This window comes from Papio anubis, chromosome 17 (genome assembly GCF_008728515.1).
Source record: "Papio anubis isolate 15944 chromosome 17, Panubis1.0, whole genome shotgun sequence".
NCBI classification, from domain to species: Eukaryota; Metazoa; Chordata; class Mammalia; order Primates; family Cercopithecidae; genus Papio; species Papio anubis.
This window is the reverse complement of record NC_044992.1, coordinates 11708383-11728751: the sequence shown is the minus strand read 5'-3', so window position 1 is coordinate 11728751 and position 20369 is coordinate 11708383. Positions and strand designations below refer to the sequence as shown.

The following is a 20369-nucleotide window of genomic DNA, read 5'->3' as shown; positions in this document are numbered from 1 at the left end:
AACACAGTACACTTTCCTATGTTCCATTTTCTCTCTGCTTCTCAGCATAATACCTCTCTGTACTCAGCCCCAGACAACAGGAAAAGTAAAGGACTCCTAGCTCCGACTCCCTTACCCAGAAGCTTTGCAATCTTAGGCAAATCACTTTGCGTCACCGGACATGAGCTTCCTCATCTGTGAGTGAGAGGTTTGATTTGCACCAGCAGCTTTCGGACCTTTCCAAGAATTCAAATCTTCTTCTCCTTGCAAAACTTGAGACAGAAATCACGTATGTAGAACCAAAAAGAAAATCAAGGCACTGTGGCTGAATCAGAGAAGGGGTGGAAGCCCCGCCCATCAGACCTTCCAGTTGCATCCCATACATTGGGTATTAAAACCCTTCAGATCCTCAGAGCAGCTTGAAAACCATTAGTTTCTGTGCACTCTGACATCCTTTTCAGCTATGACAGCTAATGATTCCTTCTCAAGCCAAATGACTACATATTGGTCTCTGCTCTATTCTTTGAAAAAGAAACATTAAGGGTGGGGGGAGGAAAAGGAGGAGGAAGGGGAAGAGAGGAAGAAGGAAGAGGAAGAGGAGGAGAAGGAGGAAAGAGAGGAGAAAGAGAAGAAGAAAAGAAGAGGAGGACAAGAGGGAGAGGAAGAAAGAGAAAAAGAAAAACTAGGTATTTTTTAAAAGCTACAAGTTATTTTCAGGCTTGAACCCAAACAAAATCTGACAACTGTCTTTGCTTTGAGATTAATTAACATGAGGTAACTAAACAGGACATTTATTAACAAGAATTATGTAGCCATATCCCTTTTATGCACCATCCTATTAACATGTCTTGCAAAGAAAGAGTCATTTGTGGGTCACGGATCTCACCTGGGGAAGAGGCAAAGGGGAAACCAAGAACCCCATCCTTCCAGGCCCAGCAGATTGGTGATGACAGCTCTGGCTTAAACCAAACAAACATGTCAGCATCTAGTTTCTTCCACCTGAAAATTTATATCATCACTCTATGTAAGCAAATCTGAAAAGTACCAGCAAACTGGAAACATGGAACAAGAACAAAAAGCCTCTTTCGTCTTGAGGGCAACAAAATAAAATGGGCTTCTTTTTTCAGACCATAAGAAAAGAATTACTCACTTTAAGCTCTCAAGCTGACATTTTCATGAGAAAACAAATTTGGACAATTTCATTTACGGCTTGCAAATACTGAATGACCTGGAGAGCTAAACAGTTATTTCCACAGACATCTGACCTCCTCTTCCCGCCCCGTAGATGTTAATTCAGCCTTGCCTTTTCTCTTCCGTATATATCCCTAGGGGTGCCTTTGGCATTGTTCTATTTATTTGGGGTGATTTGGAGAGTGAGTATTGTGTCTATCTGCCATATGTTTCTTCTCAATGTCAGTAGCAAAGTAATTCTTACACTTAAACTGTACTGAGGGCTATTAAGATGACAATGCATTGATGTTGCAGAAAATAGCCCATTAGTTCAATCTCGAAGAAGCTATCCCTTCTCAGGGCACACCATGACGGGCCACTGATCAGCCTCCTCCCGCCAACGTGGGTGCTCCTCACCACCCACTTGCCCACGTGCGCTGGCACCGTCCAACCCAACCCTCAGATCTTCAAACCAATCTTACCGTATTCCATCCAATCCAAGATCTCACCGATTCTAAACGTACCGTTACTTTATGTAACTTTAAGAAATAAAAATCTCTGCCAATGAAATTTTGACACTATGCTTTCTTAACGATTAATGCTCAGAATTGTTATCTCATGCTTCTCAAAAGAGTTCGTGTAGCCTTCCTTAGACATAGGACTGAATCATTTATTGCTCTTGTGCCTACATAAAAATGAAAATACATGCTGAACTCATTGATTACGGTATTTCTAAAATCTCCTCACGTTGAGAGACTGGCACTTCTGAATGGCTTTCAGCTCTGAGGCATCGGTGTCTGTCTTATTTCACATCCATGGAGCTTTCTTTCTCTGAGCCTTCAAGCGTGTTGATGATTCGGTATCTTCAGTTCCCATCTCCTCTATCGCCTTCTAGATTTTTTTTTTTTTTTTTTTTTTTGGAGACTGAGTTTCGCTCTTGTTACCCAGACTAAAGTGCAATGGCCTGATCTCAGTTCATCGAAACCTCCGCCTCCTAGGTTCAAGCAATTCTGCCTCAGCCTCCCGAGTAGCTGGGATTACAGGCATGCACCACCACACCCAGCTAATTTTTGTATTTTTAGTAGAGATGGGATTTCTCCATGTTGAGGTTGTTCTTGAACTCCTGACCTCAGGTGATCCGCCCACCTTGGCCTCCCAAAGTGTTGGGATTACAGGCGTGAGCCACTGCGCCTGGCCTGCCCTCTAGATTTTTTTTTCCCAAGTCCTGGACAGGCATTCTCAAATTGTTGATGTTGGCACTTCCTTGGCCTAACCAGAAGATACCAGTGGGAGTTTTTCAGATGGCAATCGAGACTGATAAGCCTCCCTCAGATGGCTCTTCAGTTGTCTAGCCATGCCATCACCAACAACAGTAGAGATCTCATGAGTCCAAGCAATGACAATATGTCATGGCTGCCACCTGACCAAAAGTGATCATGAGATGGATATCGATTCTAAGGCTATTCCAAAGTCAGAAAGGTGAAGATCTGAAGAAACATGTGCCAGAACATTGAGGAACTACGGTGTGTATACTGTTTTCTCTGCAGTGTCCTTCCCCGCACTTCACGCAGTCAATAGACTACTGCCGTTCAGTTCCCAGCTCAAAGGGTGCTCTCTCTAGGAGGCCTCAGTCTATGTAGCCTCCCTTCAGAGCCTGTATCTCAGTCTGTAATTACACATTTACAAGGGTGGTTACAACACCAAGGGAGAAATAAACACCATATTAAAAGAATGAGGATGTGAATTCCTGATTGAATTTGCATGCAAATGTACAGCCATATTTGTAGTCAAGTTTTATCCAAGTATAAGGAATGGACATTATCATCACTCATTCACTCATTTATTTATTCAACAACTGTTTATTGAGCACTCTTATGTAGTGTGCATTTGTGTGGAAGAAGTAGATAATAAACAAATAAGTGTGTAATATTTAGCCCAAGCAACACAGCAAGACCCCGTCTCTAACAAAATTTTAAAAATTCGCCAAGAATGATAGTGTGTGCCTGTGGTCCCAGCAAGGGGATTGCTTGAGCCGGATAGTTCAAGGCTGCAGTGAGCTGAGATCATGCCACTGCACTCCAGCCTTGGTGACAGAGGGAGACCTCATCTCTAAAATATATATATTTTTAATTTATTTTAATTTATATATATACACAATATCACATCATATATATAGTGTGTGTGTATATATATACACAATATGATGTGTGTGTGTGTATATATATGTGTATAATACAGAGTAATGGCTTATACCTAAGAAGATAAAGCAGGAAGAGAGAATGGGGTTATAAAGGAGCTGTTGTAGATATGACTTCCAGGAAGACCTCTCGGAGGAGGTGGCATTTGAACTGACCCCTAAATAAAGAGAAGAGAATTTCATGGCAGTATCTGCTGGAAAAGCATTCCAGGCAGGGTGTGAAGACAAAAGGCTGGATATGGAAGCTTTTGGCATGTTTGAAGGACAGCAAGAAGGATATGTAATGGGAAGTAGTGACAATGGGTGAGAGCTCTTCCTCCTGCATCCTGAGCAAGGAAGAGGGGAGCCACAGATACCCTGAAGGCTACCTGAGAAGTACTTGGGACTGGATAAGCGGGCTGGTTGTGCTGATATGCACTCAACAGCCCTTTGACTCAACCATGCTGATTTCCTCAGTGATTTTAGGGACCACATCCCAAATAGTAACACGAGTGAGCCTCTCTCCCCTTTCCATACCTGGCCATCACCCACTTGAATCCCCACCTACCCAGAGTTCCTGTGGCTAAGGACATCTGTGTCTTGAGGTCCTCTTCACTGCCAGGTGCGGTGTCTCACGCCTGTAACCCCAGCACTTTGGGAAGCCGAGGTGAGCAGATCAGGAGGTCAGGAGACCGAGACCATCCTGGCTAACACAGTGAAACTCCGTCTCTACTAAAAAATACCAAAAAAATGGCCGGGCGTGGTGGTGGGCGCCTGTAGTCCCAGCTACTCGGGAGGCTGAGGCAGGAGAATGGCGTGAACCCGGGAGGCGGAGCTTGCAGTGAGCCGAGATCGCGCCACTGCACTCCAGCTTGGGCAATAGAGCGAGACTCCGTCTCAAACAAACAAAAAAAATCCTCTTCACAATAAACATTGAACAAGAGGAGCGTGTAGGGCACAATTTTTCTTTATCCCCCTTTCCCTTTCAGTCATTCCCTGCGGGACTCGTTAGCCTCCTGGCCCCCGATGAAACCTCAAGGCGACTCTGCAGACACTCATTCTTACATCTGGGTGGGAAAAGTAGGTAGCATTGACACAACGTCAAAGAGAGGAATAGGAGAATTGTTCCAGTCATCTCTAAAATCAATCTGTCATAGAGGCCTCATAGTAAGCCAATGAAAATGGCGTCATATCCAGAAGAAGAATGTAGGTCCAACCCACACGACATCAAAGGTCTGCTCTGACTTTCAGACATGGTTCCCTGACCTAATATTTCCAATGAAAAGCCGAAAGCAGGGTTGGGCCTGCAGGACAGACCCAAGCGTAAGGTGATCAAGGAAAGCCACAAGGACTCTGCCTTCGGCACAGACAACCATGCTTGCATCCTGGCTTATGTGTTCTTTCAGTTTTCAAATCATTCTAAACAAACCCAAATTTATATTTCTAAATTTAGCAGCCCCCAGTTTGATTCCGATCCTGTCTGGAGACTGCGTGGCCTCCTGCCAATGATTAAATTAGTCTGTGGGATATCTATTGCTGTGAACTAACCAATGGTCATGTGATATTTTTAGCAACCGTAATATAATGCTGGTAGAATTGTGCATTTTTATGACTTTGTAAAGTAATCTCGAAAATAGTTTAGAAATGGTGTCCCTTATTAACCCCACAAAGGCTACAGACATCTGCAATAATAGAGGGAGACTCTTGATTCCTGAGACTGGCAAGATCCGAGTACATCTGTGTGTCAAGTCCCTCCAACAGACACCACGCTCAGGCCGTGTTGGGCAGGGTCTCTTCTTTCTCTGATAAGCTATTTCTTTTGTCATGCTAGAAAAAGAGGTAAGAAAGAAGTAGGGAAGGTCAAGTGTAGTGGCTCATGCTTGTAAGCCCAGCACTTTGGGAGGCTGAGGCAGGCAGATCACTTGAGGTCAGGAGTTCAAGACCAGCCTGGCCAACATGGTGAAACCCCGTCTCTACTAAAAATACAAAAATTAGCTGTGCGCGGTGGTGCGTGCCTGTAATCCCAGCTACTCAGGAGGCTGAGGCAGAAGAATCGCTTGAACCCGGGAGGCAAAGACTGCAGTGAGCAGAGATCATGCCACTGCACTCCAGCCTGGGCAACAAGAGCGAAACTCCGTCTGAAAAAAAGAAAAAGAAAAGAAAAGAAAGAAATAGGGAAAGCAGGTGAGAGCTCTTCTTAAAACTAGCCATGTCTGCAATCCCGAACGGCCCACTTACTGCACTAAATGCATTGCTCAGGACCCCCACACGCCCTAGCCCTGCTGCACTAATTCCCACTCCCAGAGCGCATCAACACGTTCCCACGGCTGTGGTTTCACTCCCACAATCGCTTCTGCCCAGAAGCTTTCTGCAGCGTCTCTGCCTACAGAGCCACCCTTTAAGGCCTGGGTCAAATCATGCATTTTCCAAGAAGTCTTCTCACACCATCCCAGGCAGAATTCATCTATTGCTGGTCTTTATATAATGCCTATAATGATAGAGAAGAAATGTTCTCTCCCTTTTTTTTTTTGAGACGGAGTTTCACTCTTGTTGCCCAGGCCAGAGTGCAATGGCACAATCTCGGCTCACCGCAACCTCTGCTTCCTGGATTCAAGTGATTCTCCTGCCTCAGCCTCCCAAGTAGCTGGGATTACAGGCATGCGCCACCACGCCCGGCTAATTTTGTATTTTTAGTAGAGACAGGGTTTCTCCACATTGGTCAGGCTGGTCTTGAACTCCCAACCTCAGGTGATCCGCCCGCCTCGGCCTGCCAAAGTGCTGGGATTACAGGCATAAGCCACCATGCCCGGCCGAAATCTCATCTTTTAAAGTGCTGTATGCCAGTCATTTGAAGCAAGGAAAATCTGACAAATTGTCACAGCCAAGAGGAACCTAAGGGGACAAGGCAATTCAATCTAATATGGTATCCCGGATGGGAACCGGAAACAGAAAAGGGACAATAGATAAAAGCTGAGGAAATCTGAGTAGAGGATGGACCTTGCCTAATAGTAATGTATCAATAGCAGTTCATTCATTGTAACACATGTACCACACCAGTGTAAGATCTTCATAATGGGGGAACTGGATGTGGGGGATATGGGGACTCCCTGCACTATCGTCGCAATTTTTCTGTAAATCTAAAGCTGCTCTAAAAGAAAATGCTTACTAAAAATAAAAAAAATTTTAAAAAATGGGAGGCCAAGGTGGGCGGATCACACAGTCAAGAGATCAAGATCATCCTGACCAGCATGGTGAAACCCCATCTCTACTAAAAAAAAAAAATTAGCTGGGCGTGGTGGGGCGCTCCTGTAATCCCAGCTACTCAGGAGGGTGAGGCAGCAGAATCGCTTGAACGCAGGAGGCAGAGGTTGCAGTGAGCCGAGATCGCGCCACTGCACTCCAGCCTGGCAACAGAGTGAGACTCCGTCTGAAAAAGAAAAAAAAAAAAACAAAAACACACACCTCTGCCAGCCAGCCTACTGTGTCACTGTTACAGAAGAACAGAAAGGACCACCACAGTTAAACTTGCTAAAAATTAGAAAATCAACAGACAGTCATTGCCAACCTCATCTGCCCCAGGAGAGTATAGAGAAAAGCCCAGAGCATTGGGAACAGGTCCCTGGGGGCAAACCCTTCTTGTTCATCCTGGCTCCAAGTGCATTAGGGGCCCAGACCTCCTTGAATATGTGAAAATGAAGATACCATACAAAGGCAGACACTGAAGGATGTGTGACACTAGAGTCATGTGCAAGGCCTTTCTGAACAGAGAATAAAATGACATTGATACCAAAAAAAAAAAAAATACTATACAAACCTTTAAGGAAAGTAATATTCTAATATCTATTACATTTAAAAATACTTATGCCCTTGACAAAGCAGTTTCATTTGGGGAATCAGCTTTTAAAAACTGGTAGTATAGGGCTAACTGCGGTGGCTCCCGCCTGTAATCCCAGCACTTTGGGAGGCTGAGGCAGGAGGATCCCTTGAGGCCAAGAGTTAAAGACCAGCTGGGGAAACATGACAAAATTCCATCTCTACAAAAAATACAAAAATTAGCGAGGCATGGTGATACATGCCTGTAATCCCAGCTACTTAGGAGGCTGAGGTGGGAGGTCACTTGAGCCCAAGGAGGTCAAGACTACAGCGAGCCATGATTATACTACTGCTCTCCAGCCTGGGCAACAGAGCAAGACCCTATCTCAAAGAAAAATAACAACAACAACAACAACTAATAGTAGCAAGCCAGGCATGTGGCTCATGCCTGTAATACCAGCATTTTGGGAGGCCAAGGCAGGAGGATCACTTGAGGTCAGGAATTCAAGACCAGCCCAGACAGCAAAGGGAGGCCTCATCTTTGCAAACAATTTTTTTAAATTAGCCAGATGTGGTGGTGCACACCTGTAGTCCTAGCTACTCGGGAGGCTGAGGTGGGATGATGATAGATTGAGCCCAGGAGTTTGAGGCTGCAGTGAGCTATGATCACATCACTGTACTCCAGCCTGGGCGACAGAGTGATTAAAAAAATAAAATAAAATAACATAAAATAACTAAGTAGCAGAACCTGAGAACATGCAAACAAGGATCATTGAAGGGGCTCAGATGGAAACAACAGATCATCAAAGAAAATGTCCACTAGTTGTGGTATAGGCAAGTTACAAAATCGCACTGCAGACAAGAAAAAAAACAATCGACTTTTAAACTGAAAGGGATGTTTCTGATGTCTCAAGTGAGAAAATTAAATCATACAGCCATGTAAATGGAACGAGTTTTGTCAACACAAATAATTACTGATCACTGGGGTAGCGGTAAATGAGAAGTAAATGCCTAATAGGTACAGGGTTTCTTTTGGGGGTGAGGAAAATGTTCTGGAATTTGACAATGAGGCACAACATTGTGAATGTACTAAAAGCCACTGAATTGCACACATTAAAATGGGTAAAATGTTGAATTTTATGTTATGTATATTTTACCTCAATCAAAAAAAAACTAGTGACTAATTAATGTCTTAGTCCATTCAAGCTGCTATCACCAAATAGCATAAATTGGGTGGCTGATAAACAATAGAAATTTCTTACAGTTCTGGAGGCTGGGAAGTCCAACCTCAAGTTGCTGGCAGATTTATTGTCTGGTGAGGGCCTGTTTCCTGATTCACGGGTGATGGTTTCCTACTGAGTCCTCACATGACAGAAGAGGCAAGGGAGTTCTCTGGGGTCTCTTTTATAAAAGCACTAACCCCATCCATGAGGGCTCTGCTCTCATGACCTAATACCTCCCAAAGGCCACACCTCCTAATACCATCACATCGGGGGTTAGGTTTCAACATGTGAAGTTGAGGGTACACAACGATAGCAACTGGTAAATCCTATGTCTGTGTATATTTTCCAAGCGCTTCTCTTAGCATTCCTTTGCAGAGAATGAGTTTCTCGGTAAAAAAAGACACTTGGTATTGACGAGGGGTCTACAGAAGGAGAAAGAACCTCCCAGTCCTGTTTGGAACCCCGGGTTTCTATGGGAGAAAATGAATCTGCCAAAGGAAAATGGCGGGAGTCGGGGAGAGGCCTAGGTGGAGGCTGGAAGAGGTTCAGCCTCACGGCTGGGGCTGGGAGGGGTGATTAGGGAGAAACCTGTGGAACTGGCATGTTTTAGGTAAACCCTAAGAGCTCAGAGTGTTACCCCCTCCACCATCACATCCCACAGCTCCAGCAAAGCATCAGACATACTGAGTGACACTCAGCAATGCCTGCTTAGAGTGTTTAATTTTCAAGTGGAGGCCAAGGAAGGAGATGAGCTTTATGTGGAAATCCAGATGCAGCCAAAACCAAGAGAGCCCATGAGGCTCAGAGGGCAACCTTCAGTGGGTTGACTTCTTTACAAGCCATGTCCTTTCGTACCTCGGTTTATTGAGGGCACACCTGCTCCTAGAGGATAAAGTTAGGATCTTGTTCATCTTTAGGGACTCCACAGTACTTAATACAATGCCAGGCATACAGTAGGTGTTCAATAAACATTTATTGAATTGAATTGAATAAAAAGGGAGATTTTCTTTTTCCGTTCTTTCTTATCGAGAGAGAAGTCCCCAGTTTCCTGATACTGACAAAGTTAACGCTCATCCTCAACATCCAAAGGACTTTCAGGCCTCTGTCCAGTCTTCTCTGTCACTCTCCTGCATCAGGGCTTTTCTCTGTGCCTCCCTGCCATGCAAGACCAGGCACACAGGCACCTAACACAGGCTTACACCCAGTACTCCAATCTGTGGAGATTCTATTCAGGCCACAAGCCAGGAGGTGAGGATAAACTGTCAGCGCCCCCCGTGAGCAACACAGAATCCGCTGAACATTTTCCAGGCCAGAGTCAACTCCTACCTTCTGGTTCCTTGTGCACCATTTGTAGATTTGCTCTCTGCACCCGCTCTGCTGCCCTGAGACGGAGGCTGTAATACATACACATGAGTAGATCACATATTTGGCCTCGTACCACCTGGAACAAGTTTAAAGTCAAGGTAACAGCCTCTGACATCTGCTTAGCTCTGTACAGCTTACTGAATTCTTTTATGGGCAGTATTATTTTGACTTCACAATAACCCTAAGAGGTATGCAGGGCAGGTTTTATTAGCCCCACGCCATAGATGATCCAACTGAAGATCAGAAAGTTGGAGCTACAGCAAGCAATGGGGTTCCCACTCCAAATCTAAATTCTAGGGATAGTTTTGTAAGTTAAGTCAACCTTTTTGGGAACAGAATCTACCAGGTTAAGCCAACGTGTTTGTTCATTCATTTAATCATTTGTCTGTGTTTTAATCCTTGTATTCCTCCCATCTGGCACACTGTTTAACACATTACTAAGCCTCACTAAATGTTTTCGAATTAGTCAAGGGTACATTTCCTTCTGTAACAAAAGAGCCCATCATCAAGCTGCAATGAGAAACAGGTAAATAATCACAATTTGCTGTTATAAATTATTACTATATTTACTGACTCCATTAACACTTGTTGAGCACTTACTGTATGCCAGGAGCTGGGGAGAGACGGAGAGGCAGTTGCAGTGCTGAATTTAAGCGGGCCGTGAGAGTCGGACTGCCTGGATCAAATCCCAGCTTTGTGATTTTAGCTTTGGAACTTGCACAAACTACTTCACGTTACAGAGCTTCAGTTCTTTCCTCTGTAAAATGGAAATAATAGAACGTATTTCACAGGCTAGTTGTGAGGATTATGATAGTTAATAGATGTAAAAGTTTTGGAGCAGTGCTAGGTAGGTGGTAGGTCCTCGGTAAATGTTAGCTATTATGACACCAGTTATTACTATGAGGAAGCAGTGATGTCAAAGGCACGGTCTACAGCTAGAGGGAAAGGCAGATTCTTTCATTGCAAATTTAAAGTAAAATCTATCATTTAAAAAATAATTACAATCCACAGACATATATATGACCAGTTGATTTTTGAGGGATGCAAGAAGAATTTGATGGGAAAGTGAGAACATTTTCAACAAATGTGTTGGAACAACAGATATCCACATACAAAAACGCAAAACAAAACAAATGAAAAAAAACCTACTTTAACCCACATTATATGCAAAATTTAACTCATAATAAACCACAGGCCTAAATACAAAAGCTAAAATCGGCCGGGCGCGGTGGCTCAAGCCTGTAATCCCAGCACTTTGGGAGGCCGAGACGGGCGGATCACGAGGTCAGGAGATTGAGACCATTCTGGCTAACACGGTGAAACCCTGTCTCTACTAAAAATACAAAAAACTAGCCGGGCGAGGTGGCGGGCGCCTATAGTCCCAGCTACAAGGGAGGCTGAGGCAGGAGAATGGCGTGAACCCGGGAGGCGGAGCTTGCAGTGAGCTGAGATCCGGCCACTGCACTCCAGCCTGGGCTACAGAGCGAGACTCCGCCTCAAAAAATTAAATTAAATTAAATTAAATTTAAAAAGCCAAAATCACAAAACTTTATCCCAAAACATTCCCTCACATCCTTTTATAGTCAATCCTCTTCCCCCAGCCTGAACTCCAGACGGCTAATTATCTGCTTGCTTTCTGTCACCACAGCTTTGCTTGTTTTTTAAGAATGTCACCTGAAGTAAATCACACAAGACTTAGGCTTTTGTATCTGGCTTCTTTCCTTAGCATAATGCCTTTGACATCCATCCATGTTTTCGCATGTTTCAAGGCTTGTTCATTTTTACTGCTGAGTGAGATTCCATGGTATGGATGTACCACAAGTGCTTATCCATTCACATTCTGATAAACACCCATACTATTGTAGGTTTTGGCAATTACGTGAAAAGCTGCTGTGAACACTGAGGTACAACCTCTTGAGTGGGCATGTTTGCTTTTCACTTGAGTAAAAATCTATTCGTAAGGTAGGAAAATGTTTACCTTTACAAGAAACTACCAAACTGTTTTCCAAAGTGGTCATCAAATTTTGAATTCCCCCAGTCTCTAAGACAAATTGGGGGGAAAGTGAGGACATGCAGACTCCTGACCTGGCCTCTGACCTTCTGACAAGACACACGTGTGGGACAGACCAAGAAAAAGAGCAATCTTTACTTCTAAAATAGGACCTCAGGAAGACAGAGGCAGAATTGTCCAAGCCCAAACCTAAGGTAGGGCCTCATGTTGGCCTAGTCTCAAAACCTCTTAAATGCAAAAGAAGACTATTTTCTTACCCTCCAAGCTCACATTCTTCACTTGTGGGCTCACCCTTTGGCAGAGAGAGTTGCAAATATTTAGGAAACAAGAAATTGCGGACTGTTGTATATACATAAAGACCAAGGGCCCTCCTCTTGAATCGTTTTTATTATAGGTGAGGATTTGATTCGTACTTGCCTCATTTGTTTAAACTCATCAGGAGCTGAAGTCACAGTGAAATCCAATAGTTTGCTGAAATGCTAAAGGAGGTACAAAGAGCAGTGAAGCCCTCTGTGAAAATGCCTCCTGGCAAGTCCTGCAGTGACCACATCAGCCTCAGGGCCACTCAGACCCAGGCACACAGGTTGTTAAGCCCAAGAGAGCAAAGAGGGCGGTGTGAGCTAGACGGGGCTCCAGGTAGCAAAGGGAGCACGGCAAACCTGAAGGTCTACTTAGTTGCTACTCATGGTTATAGACTGTTGCAGCAAATGGCTACAGGGTCAGAGTATGAACAAGGGGCAAGGGATTCCAAACTATTAATATATACTTCAGAGCCCCAAGACTCCCATCAGTGGACATGAGGGAAGATGAGGTTCCCTGCTCTCTTTCCCTTCAACGAAAGCAGCTCTGCTTTCAAGTATTTTATGTATTCGGGTTTGCATAAAATTTTGCTTTTTCTTTTTTTGTAAAGGCATTTTCTTGAAAAAAAAAAAAAACTTGAAAATTACTAGATCAGAGCCAGATCCAAAAATCAAACCCCTACAGGGGCAGGTTGGTAATCTAAATGAGTGAAGCAGGCTGAGGAACGTACAAAAGGGAGTGGTGGGGACTGTGGCAAACTGGCGCGGGAATGCTTCCTCTCAAAGATAGCTGGTAATCAACTCCAACAGGCTGTTGCTCTGAGAAAATCAGAATCCAGGGCTGTCAGATCTGCTGATTTTCAGGAGAAGCCAGAAAAACAGATTTTGTTATGTAAAATCTCTCAATTATTAAATGTCATCAACCAATGCAGCTTATTTTAGAATATTCTAAAATAATGCACAAAAATGCACATCAATGACCTGGATTTGGCTTCTAGGTCACCAACTAGCTCCGGTCTGGAAAAATATTACAAATGATAATACTTTTCCATTATTTGGGTTCCCACCTTCCATGAAGGTAGGAACTATTTCCTTTTATTTTCCTTTAATCATTAAATCCCCAGTACTTAGCCAAGGGCCTGGCATATTTGGTGCGCAAATATTTCTTGAATGACTAACTGGGTCACTTTTTTCTGGCTCTCTCTGCACCAAGATAAGACTCAGATCCCAAACAAATCTCCCATCTTGCTCTAATATTCCGGGGTGACGGACCTGTTCCTTCAGAGACAGCTAGTGCTCAGAAGGCAGAGTGAAGCTGGAAGGACACAGATGTGGGAACAGATCATTCCTGGGTGGGTATTCTTTACACATGTGCATCTTTCTAGATATTGGCAAATATATATATATATATATATATTTTTTTTTTTTAAGACAGAGTCTCGCTCTGTCGCCCAGGCTCGAGTACAGTGGCATGATCTTGGCTCACTGCAACCTCTACCTCACGAATTCAAGTGATTCTCCTGCCTCAGCCTCCTGAGTAGTTGGGATTACAGGCGACTGCTACCACACCTGGCTAACTTTTTTATTTTTAGTAGAGACAGGGTTTCACCACGTTGGTCATCCTGATTTTGAACTTCTGACCTCGTGATCCGCCCACCTCAGCCTCCTAAAGTGCTGGGATTACAGGCGTGAGCGACTGCGCCGGGCCTGGCAAATAATTTTTAAAAGACAGGCTGAAGCTCTGCTGGTCAAAGGCACCCCTCTTCAGTTCCCAGGCATTTTTAGGAAAAAGTAACTTGTGGTTCATGCCAGGAAACCCTCTGCCACTGATGCAGGGCAAGCAAGCTCCAAATTGGGGCTTAGCCCAGGATAGTTCTTGGCTTCACTCAGGAAAAAATTTAAGAGTAAGCCAGTGGTAGAAGCTTTATTGAGGTAGCAGGGTTATAGCTCCTTCACTGTTCTTGCAGATAGGGCTACCCCTTAGGCAGTGTGAGGGGTTAGCAGCTCAGAGGCAGTTTTGCAGTCATATATATACATTTGTGTGTGTGTGTGTGACAGAGAGAGAGAGAGAGACAGAGTCTCACTCTGTCACCCAGGCTGGAGTGCAATGGCGCGATCTCTGCTCACTGCAACCTCCGTCTCCCGGGTTCAACCAATTCTCCTGCCTCAGCCTCTCAAGTAGCTGAAATTACAGGCACCTGCCACCATGCCTAGCTAATTTTTGCATTTTTAGTAGAGATGGGGTTTCGCCATGTTGGCCAGGCTGGTCTCAAACTCCTGACCTCATGTGATCCACCCGCTTCCACCTCCCAAAGTGCTGGGATTACAGGCAGAAGCCACCGCACCTGGCCTGCAGTCCTTTTTATACTCACTTTTAGTTATACGCAAACTCAGGGGTGGATTATGGAGACATTTCTAGAAGAGGTGGCAACTTCAGGTCATCAGGTTGTTGCCCTGGAAAGGGACAGTAACTTTCAATTATTGCCATGCAAGGGTAAATTGTCATGGCACACTGGTGGGTGTGTCTTATGAAAAGGTGCTTCCACCCTGTCCCTGTTTTAGCTAGTCCTCAGTTTGGTCCAGTTTCCAAGCCCCACCTCCAGAGTCAGGTCCTACCTCCTGATTTGAGTCCCGCCTCCTACCTCACTATCATCATTCGTCCTTGAGGAGGATAGAAGTCTCACTGCCCTCTAAGAAGGAGACACTTGAGCACAATCTTGAATGACAGTGTAGACAGACATCAATGCAGGGTCAGTTTCAGCAGGTGCTCCAAAATAGCAAACACAGGCTTTCCCTTTGACCAACTCTACAGGACTTACAAAGGAAGTAATGGAATGTTTTTGTGGCCCGTAGCCCACCTTGACCTACCCAAAATCTAAAGAGTTAAAGTTGGAAAAGCTGGAGAAATTGTCTTTGAGAAGGGCTGGGTAGGTCCCTTGTTGGTGGGATATTTTCTCTTCACCCAAGTCTAGTAAGAATTACAGGCACCATTCAGGGCGCTCCCCTTGCATCCCGGAGTTTGGCTAGCACAATGGACTGTCCTCAGGAACTTTCAGCCTCCCTATAATGGTGCCTGTTTCTAAACAGGAGAAGCTGTCACTATGAGCCAGAAGAGGTAGACATGTCCACCCACATCTGCGGCAAAGATGCACAACTGTTTCTAATGGATCAGGTATGGGCCATGGGAGAGAGTGGACATTTGTAGAAACACTCAAGTACTGTCCCTGAAATCTGCCCGGGGAAGAATGAGGACCCCCAGCCTGGGGTGGAACGCTAGACCTGGATTCCTAAGAACAGCAACAGAAAACAGAAATGACATGTACCATAAGAAACTTTGTCAAATATTCCCAGTGCAGACCCCAAAGAGCCCACAAATGTACTCCAACAAATGGAGTCAGTTTTGCGTCTACTAACTTGCTGTGGCCAGAAGCAGTCAACTCACGTTTATGTAAATACCAGTTCTGCTAGACCTCTCCTAGCCCTCACCTATCCCCATTCCCCCACCCCCATTCTGACCTGGAAGGTCAGAAATCTCAGCTAATAAGCTGGTGGCAGAGCAGGAGGAAGGAAAACACAAGATGGGAAACAGAAAAGAAGCTTCCCACTTGCTCCCGACTCCCCATCTGATCCAATGCAGACATGCACGTACATACACACTATACACACACACACGAACATGCACACATATGCACATGCACACGTATACACACATACACATGTACACATGCATGCACACATACACACGCACACATGCACATGCATGCACACACATAGTATACACATGCCTGCATGCATACACATAGACACACACACACCCCTACACATAAACACATACACATAAATACACATACACACCTACATGCATACACACCTACACATACATACCTAGGCATACATACCTACATATACACACACACATGCACATACACACATATACACATATACACACATCCACACGCACTATAACTTTGACAATAGGCATAGCTGGGGTGAAAGAGGGGACAAAACATTTTACCTTGAATAAAGTTGGGTGCCTTTTTTTCCTTAAACATTGCCTTGGGCTAGATATATTAATTACTAAAATAAGAATTATCATGTGGTTAAAAAAAATGACTGGAGGACTTTTTAGTTCCGAAGAATGTGCTAGTAGACTCCACCACTGGCGATTTCATCAAAAGGCAGACGACACATTATCCCCAGAGAGCTGAGGAGGAAAGAATAGCACTCTTCAAATAGTCGTTTTTTTGATATGTAGGAGGCGGGAAAGGACATTCCCGGCCTTGGCAATGGGAATACACAAAGGTCTAAGGTGTGAGTGAATGAAGGAAGAACAGACAGGCTGACGTGGCCAAGCTGTGTGGAGGGGCATGGTGACAGATGGCATGGAGAAGGTGGTGGGGCCAGTTCCCAGGGAAGACAGGAGATGCTTCTGAGTTCTTTAAAAAAAAAAAAATTTAATTTCCATAGGTTTTTGAGGAACAGGTGGTATTTGGTTACACGCGTAAATTCTTTAGTGGTAATTTGTGAGATTTTGGTGCACCCATCATCCAAGCAGTATACACTATACAAATACACCAAGCAATATTTGTAATCTTTTATCCCTCACCCCCTTCCCACTCTTTCCCCATGAGTCCCCAAAGTCTATTGTGTCATTCTCATGCCTTTGTCTCCTCACAGTTTAGCTGCCACTTATGAATGAGAACATATGATGTTTGGTTTTCCATTCCTGAGTTACTTCACTTCGAATAAAAGTCTCCAATCCCATCCAGGTTGCTGCAAATGCCATTAATTAATTCCTTTTTTATGGCTGAGTAGTATTCCTTCATATATATACCACAGTTTCTTTATCCACTCGTTGATTGATGGGCATTTGGGTTGGTTCCACATTTTTGCAATTGCGATTTGTGCTGTTATAAAAATGCATGTGCAAGTATCTAAGTGAGTTCTTGATTCTGCCTGAGAGAGGAGGCCTCTAAGGAGGCAAGAAACAGGCTGTGTTGATGCTCTCAGAAGATGAACCTCATGATGGTGTGGACAGAGATTAACCTTTGGAGGTCATCACGATACACAATAATACAGTGAAAAACAATGACCTGGGTTAGAACAGCTGCCGCCGGACTGGAAAGATGGATCTGAGGACCTCTCGGAAAGCAGAATTGACAGGAACCACTCACCCTTTGGATAGGAGAAGTAGCGGAATGCGAGAAGTCAAGGATAGCAACTTCTTGGAGCTTGAGCAACAGGAAACTGAGTGATGCTAATAACCTGGATATGAGGCCGAGAAGATCTTGCATTGGTGCATTGTACAAAAGGAAAGATAAAATCAAGAAGAAGAAATCTGGAAGGAAAAATAATGAGTTCAGTTTCTAACATGTTGAATTTGAGGTGCTATTGTCAAAACAGTCTTGGGAAGACATTTGAGAAGCAGCTGGACATTCAGGTCTTGAAAGTCCAAAGAGATCAGGACTGGTGACCTGGAGTTCTGTTCTCCCAGCTCAGCGTCCTCCCCAGGTGGTAACTCTAGTATAAGGCATGCATCCACGCTCGGAAAATTGCCTCAATTATTTTTAGCACATCTTAGAGGTAGAAGAGAAAAATGGATCTCCTTTGACATTTTCATTACGTTCATTCTAAAATTATACTCTCCTGATTTCGAAGGACTTCCAGTGCCTTGTGTTGATATATAACCACATAACTTTACTCTCTGTGTATAATGCTGAATTACTTACTCCTCTTCCAGGGCTCAGTTCTGACATGGATGTCAAACAGAAATAGAACATGCATCTCCTGCATCTGGGGGTAAAACCTTACAGAGAATTCTATGGGCTGCAATAAATAATTCCTGATCTTCCTGGAAAGGGGCTCTGTGAACAGACAGGGTAGGGTCGCTGCAGATTTACGACTGCATCCTTGAGGCAGCAGGCTATCCACAGCCCAGGGCACGGGCCTGCAGACAGGTAGGAGGTCCAAGGAAGCCATGTTGCAAAGGGACAGTTGGCCCTAGGGCTGTGACACCTGGCACCTCAAGAGCCATTGGACAGATGATTTCATTTCCTAGCCTTTGTTACTGCTACTTCCACTGCCAGAAAAAGAACTTGAGGTTTATTGAAATGTGAGTGTGTTTTCTGACAGTCATTCAAGCCTGATACCAACGACACTGAGAAAAGCTTCTATTACGGTGAATAAAACTTCCGGCTACTCAACACGCCCAGCAGTTGGTGTCAGATGAACTGTATCCGGGGGGAAGACTGCCTCCCCATCTGCCTTCTCCTCACTCATTTTTCTCATTTTCCATTGCATTCATCTGTCTCTTGGCTTTCTTACTCTCCCTCTCTCTCTTTGTCTTTCTTTCCCTCTCTTCCCCCGCCTAATGTTGCTATGAAAACCTCCTTCTTCTACATAGTCTCGAGTAAATTCCCTTACTTCTGAGGCTCTTCGTTTTCTCACCTGCAAAATAAAGGTGTTAGATCAAGTGTTTCGCAAACTTTAATGCCTAATGATTCATCTGAAGATGTTAAAATATAGATTGTGGATTTAGTAGGCCTGGGTTAGGGCCCAATAGTCTGCATCGCTAAAAAGAACTCCCAGGTGATTGCAATGTGATCCACACTTTAAGTAGGAGAAAGAATCGTGGATGGCAAAGAATCCTCACCTGCAGTGCCATCTCCAATAGTATTGGGAGTACTAGGATGCATTTGACCTCATTGGGCGGGGGAAATGAATGTGAACCATGCATTCAAAATGAGCACGTTAAATATTTGCCCTTAATGGAATAAATCATCTAGAGCATGCTTATAATTCAGTGCTCTAAAACATCTGTGGTTTCCTTCAACAAGGGGCACATCTCAAAACCTGTCCATGTATGAAAGAGTCTGATGACCTCATTGGCTGTGTGTTAATGATGGACTATTGTTGAAAACCTTAAAAAAACAAGGAGACCAGGAATAAAAAAGGTAAAGGTCAACAAGGCATAGGACAAAGAAAATTATAGACAACTAACAAAACAAGAAGTTGGTTTATAGAAAAGGCTCATAAAGATAAAACTTTGGAAAGAATGAGCAAGGGACAAAAAGAAGATGCAGAGACACACAATAGAGAATATAAATGGAGAAATAACTATAGATACAACTGACGTTTTAATAATTTAAAGGGACATTATGAACAAGTAAACACCAACAAATGTCAAAACCCAGAAGCAAGGAATGAATAATTTTAAAAGTACAAAATACAAAAAAAAATTAATACAAATGAATAGAAAATGTATTTATACCAGTAATGCTTAAGAAATTTAGAAAGTAATAAAAAGACTTATCTCTAAACCTCATACCCACACAAAGCCAGGTCTAGGTTTTACAGGTTTGCTACCAAACTTTCAAATAAAAACTGATCATTATGTTAAACAAGTTGTCACACACACACACACACACACACACACACACACAAAGAAAACAGAAAAAGAAGAAAAGCTGTCTTACTCATATGAAAAAAGTATAACTTTGATAGCAAAACCATACAGGGGCACATCAAAGAAAGAGGATTATAGGCCAACTTTACTTATGAATATAAATGAAAATCCTAAATAAAATATTGACTACTAAAATCCAACACATATTTTAAAATAAGCCATCATCATCAGACTTTATCTCGGATATTAGAGGATGATTCGACATTAGAACATCTATAAATCTTATTCACAAAGATAAAGTAACACAGAAAACTCAGAAGATTATGTTAGTAGACAATGGAAAGCATTTTTATAAGTCAATACATTCTCATTTAAAAGTCTTATGAAACAGAGGTTTCTAAACTGATAAAGCTTACCTACAAAAACCCTATAGCAAACACACATAATGGAGGCACTTTAGAAGACATAAAAGAAAGCAGATATACTTGCTGTAATCACTCCTTTCGTCAAGCTTTGAGAAGTCTTGTCTAATTCATTAAAATAAAAAAAGAAAAAGTAAAAGATTGAAAAGATTGAGAAAACTTGCAATTATTTAAAGACATAATTTTTTTAATTGTTTAAAAATCTCAGCTTCCAGAAGACAGAATTATTTTTTATTCATTTATTTTTATTTTTTTGAGACAGGGTCTCTCTGTGTCGCCCAGGCGGAAGTGCGGTGGCATGATCTCGGCTCACTGCAACCTCTGCCTCCTGGATTCCAGGGATTCTTGGGTCTCAGCCTCCCAAGTAGCTGGGATTATAGGCATGTACTACCATACCTAGCTATTTTGTATATTTTTAGTAGAGATGGGGTTTCACCATGTTGGTCAGGCTGGTCTTGAACTCCTGGCCTCAAGTGATCTGCCCACCTCGGCCTCCCAAAGTGCTG

The 20369-nt window shown here is 43.5% G+C and overlaps 1 long non-coding RNA gene across 2 annotated transcripts; it reads right to left on the bottom strand.

Annotated features, from left to right (window-relative positions):
- Nucleotides 1-9314: 9314 nt before the first annotated feature.
- LOC103878653 lies at nt 9315-15538 on the bottom strand. 2 transcript variants are annotated; one of them, XR_002517980.2, is made up of 3 exons: nt 14409-15538; nt 10327-10483; nt 9315-9755 (listed from the first exon to the last, which is right to left on the bottom strand). It is a non-coding gene; the product is annotated as an uncharacterized LOC103878653 (long non-coding RNA). The 2 variants fall into 2 exon arrangements; XR_638913.3 differs by lacking the exon at nt 14409-15538 and having other exon boundaries at nt 10327-10870.
- Nucleotides 15539-20369: the final 4831 nt, after the last annotated feature.